Here is a 20,264-nt window from a genome sequence, read left to right as displayed (position 1 = left end):
AGTGTGTAAAAGTGCTTATCATGCAAGCACAGCAGCCTAAGTTCAATTTCTAGAACTCATGGTTCACTGACTTCCCAAAGTTATCCTCTGACTTCCAAATGTTTTTTTTCTTAATTTTTAAAATAATTTCTTCTTAAGGTATTTTTTTCCTGCATTTATTTATTTTATGTGCGTACACGTGTTGGTGTGCATGTACCATGATGTACATATGTGCAGGTCAGAGGACAGCTTTCAGGAGTTAGTTCTCTCCTTTCTTCTATCTGTGGGTCCCAGGGATTGAACTCAGGTTGTCAGACTTGGTGGCAAGCCCCTTTTACCTGCTGAACTACCTCACAGGCCCCCAAATAATTTCTTTTTCTTGGCAAAGAATGGAGGTTTGGTGGACTTGAAGCCCCACCCCCTTCAGCTGGTACTCTGCACCTTTCTCCCCATAAAGACTTTGGGAGGCAAAGGCAAGCCCTCCAACCCACCATCCCTGCTTCCTCCCATCTTCCTCTGCCCTCCTCCTCTTTCCACAGTGTTTATTGAACATCTACTGGACCCTGCAGAGGGCACAAAGACCAGTGAGCTTTCAGTTCATTCTCTCTCTCTCTCTTCCCTCTCTCTCTCCTCTTCTCTCCTCTTCTCTTCTCTTCTCTTCTCTTCTCTCTCTCTCTCTCTCTCTCTCTCTCTCTCTCTCTCTCTCTCTCTCTCTCTCCCCCCCCTCAGACAGGGCTCCATGTAGTCTAGGCTGGCTTCAATGTAGCCAAGGATGACTTTGACCTGATCCTCTTGCCTCGGTCTCCCAAGCATTGGGATGGCAGGTGTGTTCCTCCATGCCTGGCTCTCCCCATAAAGTTCTAATGCCAGAAATCCCACTGGATGTTAGGACATGGAAGGGCACAGGATGAGCCAGCGCTCCAGCTCTGTAGTCACCAGTGCCTCATGAAAGCCTCAGCTGGGCTGGCGCTTGGAGAATGAGTGGGAGTGGGACAGGTGGAGACAGGTTGGACAGGATCTGAAGCTCCTGGCAGGGGAGGACAGGGGGACAAAGTGGAAAAACCTGATTATCCACGAGGTCCACTGAGGTCACAGTTTCAGAGAGGCGGAGTTTAGGTCAACAAAGGCTGTTCAGAGGGGAAAGGCTGCTCCTGAAGGCAGCAACTAGTTTGGGAGACCTCCAACCAGGGCTGCAGGCCACCCAGCTGGTGGCCCCTATGTTGCTGAGCAGTGGGCTAAGGTGACCTGTAACCCTGATGTCATTAGCTAAAACCCACAGCAAGGAGGACTGCTTGATATAGTGGCCCAGTTTCATCGCAAACCTAAAAGGAGAGCTGGATATGCCTGTAATTCCAGCATTCAAGTGTAGCCTTAGCTACATAGTGAATTTGAGGGCAGCCTGGGCTACAAGAGACTCTGTCTCAAAAGAACAAAAAGAAAAATAATAATTTCACTATAGAGGCTGCAGCTGGATGTAAGTCTAGTGTTCCCTGCCAAGGCTGCCATGAGGAAGTAGCCCATGGCTCATAGGCTGTTTCTTTAGCCCATCCCCAGCCCATTGTGCTCTGAGGAACTAATGGGGCAGGGTGTTTTTGGTGGGGGTGGGGGTGGGGGTGGTCAGAGACTACTGTTGACGTTTTTCGTTTTCTCTTGCTTCCTCTTAAAAAAACAATAATCAGCCAGGCGTGGTGGCGCACGCCTGTAGTCTCAGCAGAGGCAGGCGGATCTCTGTGAGTTCGAGGCCAGCCTGGTCTACATAGTGGGTTCCAGGACAGCTGGGGCTACAGGGAGACCCTGTCTCAAAAAGACCAAAAAAAATTATTTATTAGTTTTATTTTACGTGTATGGGTGCTATGCCTGCATGTAGGTAAGTGTACCTGTGTCATGCAATGCCTGCGGAGATCAGAAGAGGGTATTGGATCCCCTGAAACTGGAGTTACAGGTGGTTGTTAGCCACCATGTGGGTGCTAGGAATCAAACCCAGGTCCTCTGCAAGAACAGCCAGTGTTCTTAACCACTGAGCCAACTCTCTAGCCCCAATGTTAGAGCATTTTAATTATCCCCTAAAGCAACTTTCTACTCCTTAGATACCTTTTAATTCCTCCATCTCCCAGCAGTCACCAATCTGTTTTCTTTTTGTTTTTTTTTGGTCTTTGTGAGACAAGGTCTCCCTGTAGCCCCAGCTGTCCTGGAATCACTATGTAGACCAGGCTGGCCTTGAACTCACAGAGATCTGCCTGCCTCTGCCTCCCAAGTGCTGAGATTAAAGGTGTGCGCCACCACGCCCAGCCAATCTGTTTTCTGTCTCTTCAGATTAACCTGTTCTGCACATGTAACATAAACGGAGTCACGTGATCATGTGGGCTTTGCCTGTGGTTTCTTTCCCTCAGCATGCCATCAAGATTCACCATGATGTAGCATGGGCCAGACAGTGCTCTATTCCTTTTTAATGACTGAGTAATATTCTATTGAATGGACATACCACATCTATTCATCAATTCATTTGATAATGGACATCCAGGCTGTTTTTACTTTGAGCTATTATAAATAATGCTCCTGTGAGCAGTCATGTCTATTTTTCAACGTTTTAGCAAGGATGAAGGCTGAGCACATTGTATAGGGTGATAGAACAGACTCATGTTTTCATCATCTAAATGCAGCAATGAGCATCATTGATCAGCTGTGTGTCACCTCAACCCCAACACTGCCTTGTCACTATGACGGGATTTTAAAAATTATTTTTAGGTTGGGCTGGAGAGATGGCTCAGCAATTAAGAGCACTGGCTGTTCTTGCACAAGACCAAGTTCGATTCCCAGCACCCACATGACAGCTAACGACTGTCCATAACTCCAGTTCCAGGGGATCCAAACGCCCTCTCTTATCCTCTGTGGGCATTGCGTGACATGGGTACACTTACATACATGCAGGCATAACACTCAAACACATAAAATGAAAAATAAATAAATCGGGGCTGGAGAGAGAGAGAGATGGCTCAGCGGTTAAGAGCACTGACAGCTCTTGCAGAGGACCCGGGTTTGATTACCAGCACCCACATGGTGGTTGAAAACCATCCGTAACTCCAGTTCTGGGGGAATCCGATGCCTTCTTCTGACCTCCGTGGGCATTGCATGACATGGGTGCACTTACACACATGCAAGCAATACACTCATACACATAAAAATAATAAAATATTAAAAAAAAACTTTTAGGGCTGGAGGTGTAGCTCAGTTGGTAGAGTGCTTACCTAGCATGCAGGAGGCCCTGGGTTCCAGCCCCAGGACTATGTAAACCTGGTGTGGTGGTGCATGTAATCCTTCTACTTGGGAGGTGGAGGCGGAGGGGTCAAAGTTCAAGGTTATGGGTCATACAGCTCAGCTGATAAGAGCTCTGGCTGCTCATGCAGAAACCTCAGGTTCGGTTCCCAGCATCCACATGGTGGCCCACAAGCATCTGTAACTCCAGATGGATCTGACGCCCTCTTCTGGCCTCCTTGGGCATTGCACACACACACACACACACACACACAGACACACACACAAACATATATGTGTAGGCAAAGCACTCATACACATAAAATAAAAATCAATCAATCAGAGAGTAGATCTTCTTTAGGGGAATGACTCTAGATAGGCTGACTATAGATTCCAGAGGACGAACCTGCACCAAAGGACATCTGAGTGCACAAACCTGACTCAATAGGCCTTAACATGTATGACAGAATGTGTGAAATCCAGTGGGGGAGGTGAGGCTGGGGGAGGGAGTCTATATTTGATTAAAATCTATTATAGGAAATGCACAAAATAGAAAAGTATTTTTAAAAAGCTGTCAATCAAAAAAAATTAGTCATCAGCAGTTCAAGTCTAGCCTTGGCTACATAGTAAATTTGAGGCCAGTCTGGCCTACATGAGACCTTGTCTCAAAAATAAAAGTTTAACATAATTTTTATTTTGAAGTAATGTCAGCCTGTTGAAGACACTGAGAATGAGGCCTACACCACAGATCATGAGAAGGTCAGGTCCCGGTGCGGGGCTGAGGATGAAGCCAGGGGCTGCAGTCATCCCTTTCACATCCACTGAGGTCTACAGATGTGTCACATGTCTGTGCCTTTGCCCAGGTTGTCCCTCCCCCAGCATGCCACCCCCTCGCTTCTCCCAGTCAGAGAAGGGAAGAGGGAAGCACCCTTCCCTCTCAGGACAGGGCTTGGAGGTGACACACACCCTGTCGGCCCTCTTCCTGCAGATCAGAACTTAGTCACATGGCCTCGCCTGACTGCAAGGGAGGCAGGAAATGCAGGCTTTCTTCCACGAGGTCCCACATGCAGTCAAGGAATGGTGGGCCAATGCCTAAGTAATGAGGGGAGAGTGGTCATTGGGGACGGCTAGTAGTTTCTGCAACAGACTGTTAATTGATGATACGAGATGATAAACAGCGCTTGTCTCGCATGCATGAGGTTCAAGTTCAGTCCCAACACCACCAAAAAAGATGGGATGGGGAGCTGTGCCCTGCCTGCCTGAGACTCAGACCATGACTGTATAGCCACCAGGTGGAGAGACTGTTGCTGGGGAGGGGCTCCTGCAGTGCCCTGGTCTCACAGAGGCTTGGGCTGTGCACGTACTGAGCCTCTTACCTAGGCTGGCTTTCCCCTCTGCTCTCTAGAGATTCAAGCTCCTCCTAAGGTACCACCCCACACCCCACTGGCCACTCTTACCCCTCTGTGATAGAGTCTACCCTCAGTACCTGCCCACCAACCCCCACCCCTGCTGTTGATGCTGTGATGCCTTCAGATTCCTGTCTCAGTTGGCTGAGCAGTCCGTCCATGGCACCCCTTGGCTGTTAGGGGTGGAGATGAGGTGTCTTTGGGATGTCTGGTTTGGGTTTTACATCTTGGGGAACATTTTACAGTTCTAGATTTGGTGTGTAACCTTTATAACATAGGATGCTGTGTGAAGAGTGCCACAGAGCCCCATCCCCCAGTTTATAGATGATTGTATTTAGACTTTGGGAGACAAAGGGACAGGATGTAGGCCAACGGTTTCCAAACTGTGTTCACAGGATTCCTAGTGGGGAGGAAGGCTGGGAGGAAGACACTGGTGAGGGTCCAGCTTCACCTATTCAGCCTGCTTATGTGAGGGTAGGGGGATGTCTTTCTACAATTTCAATAAAAGAAATTCTTCTGATAATTTTAAGTTTAAAAGCAACCTGTTTGGGTCTGTTTTCTGTTGCTATAGAAGAATGCCTGAGGCTGGGTAATTTGTGAAGAATAGAGGTTTACTTGGGCTCACAGTTCTGGTGGCTGGGAAAGCCTAGAACATGGTGCTGGCATCTGCTCTCCTGGTGAGGGCCTTCTACAGCTTCATCTCAGGGTAGAAGGCAGAAGGGCAAGCCAGCATGTGAGAGAAAAGGCCCAGCTCCCACGGTAGGTGACCTGCTCCATTAATAAAAATAAAGGCATTAATGCACTCCTGAGGGCTCTCCTTCCAGGACTCCAGCTCCTCCCATAAGGCCCCACCTCCCAACACTGCTTCATTGAATAATTAAATCCCCAATGGCATGAGTGTGGGAAGGACACGTGCAACCTGAGGACCAGACTGTGGCTGAATCACATGATGAGGTGATTTATTCATTCTGGATCCAGGGGGATAAGCTGTAAACAAAACAGTTGCTTTCTGCCTGGTAAAGCTGACATTCTGCTGGTAAAATCATAGATAACTCAGCTATAAAAAATGTCAGCATGTGACTGCTGTTGCTGAGGAACTGGGTTCAGTCCCAGCACCCACATGGTGGCTGACAACTGTCTGTAACTCCAGTTCTGAGGGCTGTGATGCCCTCTTCTGGCTTCTTGAGGCATTGCACACATGTGGTACACTTACATACATGTAGGTAAAACATACACATAACCTAAAGATAAATAAATTCTTAAAAATAAATGTGCATGCCTTTAATCCCAGCACTCCAGAGGCAGAGGCAGGAAGATCTCTGTGAGTTCAAGGCCAGCCTGGTCTACATAGTGAGTTTGGGGCTACAGGGAGACCCTATCTAAAACAAAAACAAGAAAAAGAAAATGTCAGTATGTGGGCAGGGTTGTAGCTTGGTTGATAAAGTGTTGCCTGCCATGTACCAAGCCCTCAGTTCTGTTCCCCAGCACCACATGAAACCAGGTATGATGGTGTTGTAAACTCAGCACATGGAGGAGGTAGAGGTAGAAGGATCATGAGTTTAAGGCCAACCTCAGCTACATGGTGAGTCTGAAGCCAGACTGGATGATGGGAGATCTTGCCTCAAAAATGAAAAATAGGGGACTGAAGAGATGGTTCGGTGGTTAAGAGTGCTGGCTGCTCTCGCAAAGGATCTGGGTTTGATTCCTAGCACCCACGTGGCAGCTAACAACTGCCCATAACTCTAGTTCCAGGGGGCCCAATGCTCTCTTCTGACCTCCACGGGCATTGAACAACCCAGGTGCACTTATATACATGCAGGTGATACACTCATACACATAAAATTAAAATAATAAAATATTAAGAAAATAAAATGTCAGCATACTCTTAACAGGGGCCATAACCAGGGAGAGGTGAGGGAATGTGAAGGTGCCAGGATGTGGGCAGCAGGCCCTACTGGGCCCCAGGCCTGGCACTGAGGGGAGACGCCTTCTTTTGAAGGGTCTTGACCTTGGTCTCTCCTTTCCCGGGTCATCCACGTGTTTCCCACTCATCCAGTTGGGAAAGAAGTCATGGTAGGGTTGGAGGAGAAAACACAGTTCCCAGAAGGGTCCAGGCTAGAAACGGTCCCCATGGCCTCAGGTCAAATGTTCAGTTCCCTTATTTCTTCCTTGATTTAAAAATTCTTTTTCATTTATTTATGACTATTTTGCCTGCATATATATAGGTGCAGCGTGTGCATGCAATGCCTGTGGAAGCCAGAAGAGGGCATTAGGTCCCCTGGAACTGGTTACAGATAGTTGTTAGCCACCACGTGGGTGCTGGGAGCTGAACTCCGATGCTTTGCAAGAGCTGTAGGTGCCTCTCCAGTCCCTGCCCTCTCTTGTCACCCTTTCAACCACTTTGTTTTGCATTTGGTTTTCTATCAGGCTTTTTGTTATTCTTGTTATCCAAGAAGACAGGGAGGTCCTTTGGGCTCAGTCCACCTGCCACATTGCTGAAGCATGAAGTCTCTCTAATACTCTTCAGGACATGTGTGAGAAGCCCATCTGGTGCGCACATACCATGTCTTACCCAGATGTAACTTGGATTTCAGTGCTGGCAGCTGGGAACACTTCCCAGAGTTATCTGCCTGAGACGCAGTGTTTTCTATGAAAGGTGTTCTGTTCCAATTCACAGTTTACTGTGGTGCTGATGATAGTTATTTACCAAGCCCATGTATTGTCAGGACTGGGGAGGTTGTATAGCCAAGTGAGATGCACAGAGGAACGCCACATAATGATGGTCAAATTAGGAGTCCTTTGTTAACAGTCAGCGATCAGAGAGGGGGCTAATACCCAAAAGAACTCTCGATCCCAAGGAGAAGCAGGGCAGGATTTATAAAGCTTAAAACCACAATTATGGTAATAGTTCTGGAAAAACAACTGGTGATGAGATGGGAGCTAAAGCTGAACGAGCTGATGGATATGAACCACCAGTCCAAGAATCTGTTTAAAATTCAGATTTTTAATAGTGACAAATAAAAAGTCCTATTTGTGAAAAAAACAAACAAACAAACAAATCACAATTACATCATACCAGGGGCAAAGCCAATAACTACAGTTACCTCAGATCACCATGGTTACACCAGACTGGGGGCAGGTCAGTTAACAAAGAGGTTTTCAGTTAACGATAAGTTTCCATTAGGCTGGAGGGAGGACGTGCTACCTGGATGCGCTACCTGGCTACAAGTAAGTTTCCCTGTGTTGTAGAAACAGTGTCCTCCCTGAAACTTCCTGCATGAGACGTCCTGCCTGGCTGGCTGTAGTGGGAACGACTGGGCAAAAACACAGGGTAAAGCAAAAGTCAGCTAGACAAAATCACCATTTCAAGATGATTTAGTTGGTAACGTGCTAGGACCAGAACCAAGCACTCACATAAAAAGCTGAACACACAGCACTGGAGAGATGACTCAGCAGTTAAGAGCACCGACAGCTCTTGCAGAGGACCCGAGTTTGGTTCCCAGCATCCAAATGGCAGCTAACAACCATTTGTAACTCCAGTTTGATGCCCTTTTCTGACCTCTGCAGGCATTCATTATTAAAACAAAAAAAACAAAAAACAAAAAACTGGACATGGTGGCACTTGTTTGTAATCCCAGCACTGTGAAGACTGAGACAGGTGGATCCTTGGGGCTCACTGGCCAGCCAGCCCAGCCTAGTCTGTAAGCTCCAGGTCCCAGTGAAAGGTCCTGCCTCAAAAATCAAGGGGGACCATTCCTGAGGTGTAGCACCCAATGTTGTTGTTTCTCTGACTTATACACACACGGTGTTATTATACAACACATACACAGACATGCATACATGTTCATATGCAACTTCACACATATGTGCACACGTAACTTCATGTAACACGTACACAGACATGCACGCACATGTATACATGAAACTTTGTCACCACACACACACACACACACACACACACACACTGCTAAGCTCCCAGCATGGGCTTATTATTACACTGTGTACTTTCCACATATCAATTTCTCTAATTCCCTCAAAGCCTCATTACTTAGATACTGTATTTATAATCATTTTACAAACGAGGAAATGAGGCTTAGATGACATCATTTCCCTTAGGTTTATACAATAGAGCCACACTAGGGCACTTCTAGATTTCTTGGTTTCCCTTTCCCTCTCATCCTGTTTTTAGAAGTTGCTTTGCATTAAATCCCACAGGCCAAACAATTACTTACATGTTGGTCAAGAAAAGAAATCAAATACAAAAGGAACCTCTTTGTTTGTTTGTCATGTATAGCCCAGGCTGGCCTCAAATTCTCTATGTATGAGGCTGAACTTGAACTCCTGGTCCTTCTGCCTCCACCTTCCAAGTCCTGGAATTATGGGGCTACAAGGAGGCACTGTCTCAAAAAATAAGAAAACAACAAAAAAAAAGTATCTGGCCCATACAATCCCTTGCAGCTCATTATGGGGCAGACATGGACCATCTCAGTACCAGTAGATGTTGGTTGAGTCCCTCTGACATCAGGCTAGGTATCTGATAGCTTTGTTCAGTCTGTGATTTTTTTGTTTCCTTGTTTTTGTTAGTTTAAAATTTTCTTTTTGGGGGGCTGGAGAGATGGCTCAGTGGTCAAGAGCACTGGCTGCTCTTACAGAGGACCCAGGTTCGATTCCCAACACCCATATGGCAACTAACAACAGTTCATAACTCCAGTTCCAGGGGATCCAATGCCTTCTTCTGACCTCCGCAGCCCTGTACGACACGGGTGCGCTTACATACATGCAGGCAATACCTTCATATATATTTAAAATAAAAATAATAAATTATTTGAAATTTTGGTCTTTCCTAAAAATTTAGTTACAACAAGCTCCCCCACCCCCACTTCTTTTATAGTGTGTGAATGTGTATGTGGGTGTGTAGTGTATGCAGGTGTGTGCTCCCATGCTCATGTGCAGAGGCCAGAGGAAGACATCGGGTGTCCTGTCACTCTCCACCTTATTACCTTAAGACAGGGTCTCTCGCTGGACCGGGAGCTGTGACAGCAAGTCCCAGAAGTTCTCCTGTCTCCGTACCCCATCCCCACAGTGCTAGAGTTACAGGTGTGTGGGGTGTGTGTGTGTGTGTGTGTGTGTGTGTGTGTGTGTGTGGCTACACCTAGCTTCTTACATGCGTGCTGGAAGCACTTACCCACTGAGCCATCTTCCGAGCTCTATTTCACCATTCATTTATTCAGCAAACATTTCTTAAGTTCCTGTTGTATATCAGGTACTGAATTAAGTGCTTAGGAACAGAAATAGCCTCTGCTCTGGGTTTGTCTGTTTGAGGCAGGATCTCACTACATAGCCCAGGCTGGCCTTGACGTTACAACCTTCCTGCCTCAGTCTCAAACTGGATTCTTGACGTAGATCGTATCCTCAAGGAATGCAACTGGCCAGAGTCAGGGCAGCTGCTCAGCCCCAGATCCTAAGAGCTGAGACTCTTGGCCAGGTGGAGGGGACAGCCAGCAGTGGGGTGTCAGGGAGCTTAAGATACAGATCTTAAGACACAGATCTTAAGCTGAGCTGAAGGCAAAATCTGGAAAGGCTGTGAAAAACAAAACAGGGGCGGGGTGAAAGGCAAGATTCTGCACTGTGCCTACTGATTGGCGAGCACACCGGTCTGGCCTGAGAGCAGCCTCCGGAGCCCACATCTGAAGATGTGATTCAGGTCCTATTGCTCTACAGAGAGGCTTCCTGTCTCCAGGGCTGCCTAGTGCAAGGACACAGGTTGGATGAACCCTAGAAGGGCAGATCCCCAGGAGCCTTCACAGAGACACAAGGTCCACCTGTCACCTCACAGTGGAAAGGGGGCAAGGGTCCCCAAGATGAAGGACCTGTCCCTGGTGGAGGCATCCAGCTGCAAGCCCTTAGTGCTCCAAGACCAGCTCTGCTGGTGGCCCCCTATATGACCTTGGACACATGACCAGTTGAGCCTCGTCTATAGAAGAGGAGACAGCCCCAGTACTTATCTCAAAAGAGGCTGCATGGCCTCAGAGCCCTGCACGGAGGTACCAGGAAAATATCCCTGTGGAGCAGTAACACAGGGGTGGGGCAGAGTCCTGTGACATCACCAGGACTGATAGAGTAATATAAGGGGGTTGGAAAGAGACTTGGGGAGCAGGCCTGGCCAGTGGGAGCCTCAGGAGGCTGGGAGTGGGGGTGGGGCTGTGACTCCTCCCTCCAGCAGAAATGTCCCCTAATGGGGCTGGCGAGCTGGCTCAGTGGTTAAGAGCGCTGGTGCTCTTGCAGAGGACCCAGGTTCAGTTCCCAGCACCCACGTGGCAGATTTTCCCCCAAGAATCCAGACACAGTCTCCTAGCATTCATCCCACAGGAGACTTCTACTGATCTCCCTGAAGGGACACAGAGAGGGAATGTGTCTAGAAAGTTCTCTGGAGACTCACACAATCCCTCAGCATCCTCACTTCTCCTCTTCTCTCTCGGTTGTCTTTAGAGATTGTGTTCTAGTAGAAATCCACACTGGCTCCCTTTTGGAACTGAAGTTATGGGCACTTGTTAGCTACCATGTGGGTGCTGGGAACTGAACCTGGGTCCTCTGTGAGAGCAGCCAGTGTTCTTAACCACCGAGCCATCTCTCCAGTGCCCCATTAAGTGCTATTTTTTTTAATGATGTGGTGTGTGTGTGTGTGTGTGTGTGTGTGTGTGTGTGTGTGTGTGACTGCATGGTGCACATGTGGTGATCAGAGGACAACTTGTTGGAGTTGGTTCTATTTCTACCATGTGTCCTAGGGATCAACCATCAGGTTTAGGCCTGTCATATGATCAGAGCAGAGCAGGACAGTGCAAGTTTTCCCATAAAGTCTTGTTCTGCTATCATACACTGTGTGACCTAGAGCATATGTCCATCCATTCATCCATCCATCCATCTACCCACTCACCCACCTACCCATTTATCCATCCATTCATCCATCCATCTATCCATCCATCTGTCTCTCCAATTCACTTACCTACTTACCCTGGACTAGAATTTCTAATTTTTTTTTTTTGGTCTTTTTTGAGACAGGGTCTCCCTGTAGCCCCAGCTGGCCTGGAACTTACTACATAGATCAGGCTGGCCTTGAACTCACAGAGATCCGCCTGCCTCTGCCTCCCAAGTGCTAGGATTAAAAGTGTGTGCCATCATGCTTGGCCTTTGTTTTTCATGACTGGGTCTCTCCCTTGGACCTTGGGTTTCCAATTAGGTTGGTCTGGCTGGTTATCAAGCCCTGGATTTCCCCTTGCCTGAATGTCCCCTGAGCTGGGATTACAAGCACACTTCAGTGTGCCTCACTTTCACGTGGGTGCTGGGAACCAAACTCAGGTCCTCATGCTTTCAAGGCAAGCATTTTACTCCCTGAGTCGTCTCCCCAGCCCTTAGGCTATTATTTTTGACTCAGACTATTAGAGCCATTTATTTCCAGGCATTTTAAGGAGCTTCCTTCCTAAGTTGGTTGGGGACAATCTCACAGGGTCTTGGACCCCACCAGGCTTCGACACTGAACAGTCATGTATTTAGTTGTTTTATAGACTGGATTTGCACCTTAGTTTTGCTTCACACAAAGCCTTCCTGGCCAAAAACTGGATGCAACAGAGGGTCCCAAAAGACCTTTGACTGGCAACAGTATAGCTTCGAGCCAAACTGTTTTTGTTTTTTATTTTGTTTTATTTTTTATTGATGTTCCTGCAGTGTGTGATATGGAGATAAAATGGTATATAATGCAGGGTCACTGTCCCTTGGGGGCCAGCTGTCACTTCAAAGATAAACAGATCATAGGTGGGAAAGACTATTGGGTGAACCACTGTGGTTAAGATCATAATAATAATAATTATCATTAGAATGTAGGAAGGTAGTCAAGATAAGCCCACTGGGAAATACAGCTGGAATCGCAGCCTGCAATTTGGAGCCAGGCAGACTCACAGGCAGATTTTCAGATTCCCCACGCAGGGGTTCTGAGACTTGGTAGAGCGTTCCTGGGAATCTGTTCTCAGTGCCTCCCAAGGGGCCGCCTCCTGTCAGCTTCCCCCAAGCACCCATCTTACTACCAGGGAGAGCTGGCCAGCCTGCTGTGATTGGCTGAGCCAGAGGTCGTTGCTAGGTAACAAGTCTAGCGAGCCTTGGGGGAGAGTGCAGCCTCATCTTCCATGCTAGCTCCAGCCTGCACAGCAGCACGGCGGAGCAGATTCCTGCACACCCAGGAACAGGAGTCCCAGCTGCTTAGAGGGTCTGCCTCTGACCACCCTCTTTCTTGACTGTTCCACCTTGGGGAGGGGGTGCGGTGACAAGCCTGTGTTTTAAACTCTCTGGGTCATTTGAACAGCTATTTGAGTCTCTGGACCTCAATGTCCTTTTTAGATGTTCGGAGTCCATTTGTTTATTCATCATCTATGCACACTTCGTGTTTATCAATTACTTCTCAGTTCCAGACACTACATCCAATGCTAGGGATTACCAAGACCCCTTGCTATTGGGAAGGGGGCAAATAAGGTACATACACATCAAATTATCCCTTTCTCCCCTCTTCAATGATTTTTCTAACCATTCCTCCCCTTTTCCATACTATGTCTGTAGACGCTCCCCAAGCTGATAGGAGAGGTCGTATGTTGCCAATAGGACTTAGAATCCCCCAAATGCTGGGTTTACCCTCTCAGCCCATATTTTACTTTGCCCATGCCTTGATAAAGATCTGGGGGAGGATTACCACTTTGCTCAGATGACTAGTGGGGAGTCAGAAATATCTAGAAGTCTGTTTCACCATCACACAGGAAATTATTAGCACAGCCAGTACTGAGCACTTTCTGTGAGCAGGGAATTTTCAAAACTATCTGCCTTGGGGCTAGAGAGATGGCTCAGCAGTTAAGAACACTGGCTGTTCTTGCAGGAGACCCAGGTTTGAATCTCAGCACCCACATGGCGGTTAACAACTGTCCATAACTCCAGCTCTAGGAGATCCAATGCTCTCTTCTGACCTCTGTGGGCATTGCACAACATGAGTATACTTACACACATGCAGGCAATACACTCATACATATGAAATAAAATTTTTAAAAAATTTAAAAACTGTCTTATAACCTAATAAAGTAGGCATTTTGTTGTTACTGTTGTTTTGTTTTGTTTGAACCAAGGTCTCAAGTAGCCCAGGGTGGCCTCCAATTTGTTTTGTAGCAGAGGATGGCCTTGAACTTCTGATCTTCCTGCCTCCACCTCCCAAGAGCTGGGGTTACAGACGTACACCACCACACCCCAGTTTATATGATGCTTAGGATGGAACCCAGGGCTTCATGCATGCTAGGCAAGCACTCTACTAACTGAGCCTCATCCCCACCCTAAAGTAGGTATTTTCATCCACATTAAAATCATAAAATCATATAATCAACTTTTTTTGTGTCTTTTTGAGACAGGGTCTCCCTGTAGCCCCAGCTGGCCTAGAACTCACTATGTAGACCAGGCTGGCCTTGAACTCAAAGAGATCTGCCTGCCTCTGCCTCCTGAGTGATGGGAAGGCATGTGCCATCAGGCCCAGCTTATAATCAACTTTTAAAATGACTTTTTAAAAATAAGTGGGTTTGGGGGCTGGAGAGATGGGTCAGTGGTTAAGAGCACTGGCTACTCTTGCGGAGGACCCTAGTTTGGTTTCTAGTACCCAAATGGTGGCTTACAACTGTCTGAACTGTCTGTAACTCCAGTTCCAAGGGATCTGACACCCTCTTCTGGCCTCTGCAGGCATTGCATACATGTAGGGCACTTACATGCAGGCTAAACACTCATACACACAAAATAAAAATAAATGGGTTTAAAAATTTGTGTGTGTGTGTATGTGTGTATGTGTACACTTTGTGGAGGTCAGAGGATAGCCTGGGGGAATTAGTTCTGTCATTCCACTATGTGGGTCCAAAGGATTGAACCCAGGGCATCAGGCTTAGTGGCCCATCTTATCCTGATCCATCTCACTGACCCCTCTCGCCCCCATTTTATAGGTGGCAAAACTGAGGTTGAATAAAGGTAGTTAACTGACCATGGATAACCCAGATGGCACTTGTGACACTGGGATTGAATCAGATCTGCCTGGCTTTGCAGACTGAGCTCTTTGCAAGAGATCTCTGTGGATACCAAAGATGATCAAATTCCCCGAGTGGCTGAAACTTGGCACTGTGGCTTCAGTCTTCGTAGCTCAGCATCTGATTGTCTTAATTTTCCTACTGAAGTTATCTGCCCAAGTTGAATGCTCTAGTCAATGTAGTTGATTCTTGCCAGGGAGCAGGCCTTACCCCTGTAATCCTACCACTTGGGAGACAGAGGCAGGAGGCTCAGGAGTTGAAGCACATTCTCAAATATATAGCAGGTTTGAGGCCAGCCTGGGCTATATGAGGCTGTATCTCGAAAAATATACACACATATATATAATTGATTCTGTTGCTTGTCTTTCTGGATGACCTTCACTGGAGAGTCCAATTACCGATTCCTTGTGCTCAGACCTTGTTTTCCTTCATTTACATACTGACCAAACATCGAACGTTCATGCCTGTCATAGAGACTGGCTGGGTATAGAGAGGTTGGCTCTGGAGGATCCCCAGTCTACTGGGAAGTTTCCTGAAGGGTCTTCTGTGGGCAACAGACAGTGATGGGCCATTGAGAGAGGAGGGGAAGGACTTGTAGCTCTACCCGGGAGAACTTCCTCCCTTGAGCAGGAGTGGACAGATGCAGCTAGCAGGTTCTGGGGTGGGGGCAGCTAACTGGAGTTTCCTGACCAGGATGTACTGCACAGAGATGCTGCTTTCAAACACCACATTGCTGTGGTAAGTTTAGAAACCATGGCCCAGACTGGCAGCCTGGAGCTTGGAGAGAGGCCGTATCAATCACTTTTCTCATTGCTATGACAAAACACCCAACAGAAGCAACTTAGGAAGGAAGGGTTAATTTTGGCTCGCCATTCCATGGGGTAGTCCAACACGACAGGAATGTCATAGTCAGGCGTTTGAAATGGCTGGTCACACTGCATCCACAATCAGGAAGCAAAGAGAGATGACTGCCGCTCAGTGTGTCGCCTCTAGTTTAGTCTGTCCTTCAGGGTGGGGTCTTCCCCCTCAGTTAACTCGGTCTAGAAACACTGTCATAGAGAAGTCCAGAGGTTTGTCTCCTAGGTGACTCTAGATCCTGACCAGTTGACAATATTCTACCACAGAGGCCTTTAGGTGGAAGAAGGTGCTGGAAAGTCACAGAAGAGTGAAGAAGTAAACATTCAGAACCCAGTGATGGCTGCACTTAAAGTGCCTCTGTCTCCCTTCCTCCCCATCTCTATCCCCCACTCCCAGAGCTCACTAACTAGACTAGGCTGGCCTTGAACTTGAAACAATCCTCCTGACTATCACAGCCTGCTGACCCTTGCTTTTCTATTGACGGAGATTTGTTTAATCAGGTTATTCCTGCCCCCCCCCATGCCTCTGCCAGGTACAAAGAGTGAGAGGGGAGAAACAGAAGGCCAATGAGATGGCTCAGTGGGTAAAGGTGCTTCCTGTCAAGCCTGATGATCTGAGTTCAAGTCCAAGAACCCACATGGTGGAAGGAGAAAACCAACCCCCACAATTTGTCCTCTGACCTCTACATGTGCATGGTGTACGTGTACACACACACACACACACACACACACACACACACACAATAAAATAATAATAATAATAACAATAATAATAGAGACAGGGACCCTGAGGACAGACACACACATAAACTGCTGAGGAACAGGAAGATACAGAGATAAAGGTGCCTTTCAGTTGGTGCCCTCAGTGAGCATCCAGGAAGAATTTTAAATTCAGCACCAGACTGAGAGAAGCCAGACACCACCCCCTCCTTCCCTGGCTGTGTGAGTCTGGCTGGTGCACAGCTGATTTCTAGATTCAACCATTTTCAGATGTGAGTGCTTTGGAAATGTCAATACTATTTTGAATCTCTGCTGCTGTTTGGTCCCTGTCACACCTCCTCCCAACAGCTGAGAGTTGACTGGAAATGAATCCCGTGCTAAAGCCACAATTACAGGAAGCACTACAGGTTGGAAATTTGCATACCTTTGACCTGACTTTTCTACTACTAGGAATTTGTCCTAAGATGACAGCCTTGGATGGGGCAAAGAATTCAGCATGGATTGCTCCTTGTGGCATAATGTAGGGAAACAAAGAAACAGGAAACAAAGTAATTACCTAGCCCCCATTGAGGACCTGCTCAATATAACAATGGCCCAGGGGCTGGAGAGATGGCTCAGCTGTTAAGGGCACTGGCTGCTCCTGCAGAGAACCCAGGTTCAGCACACAGCACCTACAAGGAGGCCAACTCCAGTTCTAGGGGATTCCATGCCCTCTTTTGGTCTCAATGGGCACTGCACACATGTTGTGCACATATATACATGCAGGCAAAACACTCATACACATAGACAAAAATACATAAATTAAATAAAATGATCCAAACTTATAATAGCTTTGCAGGCTTCCACCATGCCCTTTTTTTTTTTTTTTTTTTTTTTGAGACAGGGTATACCTGTAGTCCCAGTTGTCCTGGATCTCACTCACTATGTAGACCAGGCTGGCCTTAATATCACAGCAATCTACCTGCCTTTGTCCCCTAAGTGCTAGGATTAAAGGTCTGCACCACTCCTGGATGTACCTTTGCATATGAGAGGACGACTTGCAGGAGTCAGTTCTCTCCTTCCACTTTGTGGGTTCTGGGGATGGAACTGAGGTTGTAAGGGCTTGGTTATGGGTGCCTTAAGGCACTGAGCCATCTCTCCAGTCCTTAAAGGAGGGGCTGCAGAGGTGGCTCAGCAGTTAAGAGCACTTACTGACCTTCCAGAGGACCTGAGTTCAATTCCCAGCACCTATGTCAGACAGCTCAAAATTGTCTGTGACTCCAGCTCTAGAAGATCCAACACCCTCTTCTGGCCTCCTCAAACATCCACATACTTGTATCAAATACACAGACACACACAGACATGGACACAGACATAGACACACACACACACACACACACACACACACACACACACCACAGACACAAAAACCCAAAAATAAATAATAAATGAGTATTATCAGCAAAGACACACTGTCTGTATTAGGTTTTAAAAAGTAAGTTATGGGGCTTGAGAGATGGCTCAGCGGTTACGAGCACTGACTGCTCTTGCAGAGGACCGGGGCTCGATTCCCAGCACCCACATGGTGGCTACGAACCGTCTTTTACTCCAGTTCCAGGGGAATCTGAAGCCCTCTTCTGACCTCCACAGCGGGATTGCATGACACAGGTGCACTCATTTACACGCAGGCAATACACTCATACACATAAAATAAAAAATAAACAAAATATTTTTAAAAAGTAAGTTACAAAAAAAAACATAGTCCAAAAAAACAGACCAAATGTTATTTTCTTTTTTTTTTTTTTTTTTTTGAGACAGGGTCTTCCTGTAGCCCCAGATGGCGTGGAATGCACTGTATAGACCAGGCTGGCCTTGTACTCACAGAGCTCTACCTGCCTCTGCCTCTGAGTGCTGGGATCAAAGGCATGTGCCACCATGCCTGGCACCCAAATGTTAATATCTGGATGGAGGGATTCTAAGATTTTTTTTTCTTTTTGATGCTCTGCTTTGCATTTTAATTTAGTTCAGTTTTGTTTGGAGATTTTTGAGACAGGGTCTTTGTAGTCCTAGATGGTCCCAAACTCCTGATTCTCCTGACTCTACTTCCCAAGTGCTGGGATGACAGGACCTCCACACCTGTTCTTATCTGATTTTTATTGGTTTTTATCCCCCACAATAAGTAGGTGTGCTTTGTCTGACACTAGCACATCTTTCCATCTTCCCCACATGCAGTTCAGACTGGTTGGACCAGCTAAAGCAGCACCGTGGTCCCAGGTGACAACAGGGAAGGTCATTGACCTCTGTCAGGATGGCGGCTACTCATTAAAAATTCAACACACAGCCCGTCCAGTGGTGGCACATACCTGTCATCCAGCACTGGTAAGGTAGAGCTAAGAGGATCAGGACTTCAAAGCCATCCTTGGCTACACAGGTCAGCCTGGGCTACATGAGACCCTGCCTCATAAAGCAGTTCAGGGTGCTGGAGAGCTGCCTCAGTGGTTAAGAGCACTGGCTGTTCTTGCAGAGGATCCCGGTTCAGTTGCAATTCCAGTTTCTGGGGATCTGACACCATCTTCTGACCTTCAAGGGCACCAGGCACACACACGGTGCACTTACATACATGTAGGCAAAACCTTCACACATATAAAATAAAAATGAATAAATCTTTAAAAAAAAAAAAGGTGGTTCTCATTCCATTTTTTCTGGGTGAGACTTCAGTTCAGTGATGCCACACTGTGGTATCCACTTGCTGAGGGTGCCTCACAACCTGCCAGCTACCCTTGCCGGAGGGACAACACTGCACATGTCCATACTTATAAAGCTGACATAGCTAAAACCGCAGAGCCTTGTGCCCCGGGGGCACCTGCTCACACACGCTCACAGCTGACATACTCTGTTGCTTTGGGTCCCCACTAATCAGATGCAGAGGCAATCTGAGTGTGAGATGGTCGTCACCATGGCAACCCAGGCTCACTCAGGGATTGGTCCAACACCCAGGAAAATTTCAAAGGTTGGTTGGAGTCATTGCTTGCCTGTGTGACTTCTGGTGACACACTTTTCTCTGTCTCCATTTCTACATCTACACACTGGTACCCCGGCATCCTGTCTTGCCTGTCTCCAGAACTATACCCGTGTGGCGCCATCATCTATGAACTGTAAAACATGGCAGGCGTAAATTATCCTTAGTTTTGGTTTGATTCCTAATTGCTGTGTGACTTCGGGTAAACCAAAGTCTCTGACCCTCTTTTTATGAACAGAAATTAGGCTCGGTGGGATTACTTCCTTGATTGATTTCAAGGCACTTGTCAGAACAAAGACTCTCAAAACTGGAAACGCAACCCATGGATCCTTCCCATAAGCCCTCTGACAGATGTTACCCAATCCCAATGCCGGCTTGGCTACCTCCCAAGCCAGACAGCTCAAGACTACATGCCTCTATTACTGTTTGACTTAACTTATTTTATTTTGTTTTGTTTTGTTTTTTGGTCTTTTTGAGATAGGGTCTCCTTGTAGCCCCAGCTGACCTGGAACTCACTATATAGACCAGGCTGGCCTCAGTCTCACAGAGATCTACCTGCCTCTGTTTCCCTTGTGCTGGGATTAAAGGCACACGCCACCACACCTGGTTATTTCATTTTTATTTTATGTGTATGAGTGTTCTGACTGAGTGTATGTATGTGCAACACATACATGCAGTTCCGAGGAGGCCAGAAGAGGGTGTTGGATCCCCTGGAGCTAGAGTTACAGGCTATTGTGAGCCTCCATAGAGTCCTGAGAACTGAACTCATATCTTTTGCAAGAGCTGCAAGTGTTCTTAACTGCTGAGCCATCTCTCCAGCCCCATGTTTGACACTAACATTAAGTAAAAATTTCCATTTGGGACATTTTACACTCAAATATTTGTTTAAGGGTGCTGGAGAGATAACTCAGTGGCTAGAAGCCCTGGCTGCTGTTGCAGAGGACCTGGCGTTGGGCGCCTA

At 47.1% G+C, this 20,264-nt stretch overlaps 1 protein-coding gene across 1 annotated transcript in view; it reads left to right on the top strand.

Moving 5' to 3' along the window:
• Pnpla1 (patatin like phospholipase domain containing 1) overlaps positions 1–20,264 on the top strand; it is a 47,348-nt gene that overhangs the window by 6,554 nt on the left and 20,530 nt on the right. The window lies entirely within an intron of this gene.

Source organism: Nannospalax galili, unplaced genomic scaffold (genome assembly GCF_000622305.1).
Source record: "Nannospalax galili isolate Female #2095 unplaced genomic scaffold, S.galili_v1.0 scaffold538, whole genome shotgun sequence".
Lineage (NCBI taxonomy): Eukaryota > Metazoa > Chordata > Mammalia > Rodentia > Spalacidae > Nannospalax > Nannospalax galili.
Note: the sequence above shows the minus strand (reverse complement) of the source record. Positions and strands in the feature narration are given on the sequence as shown.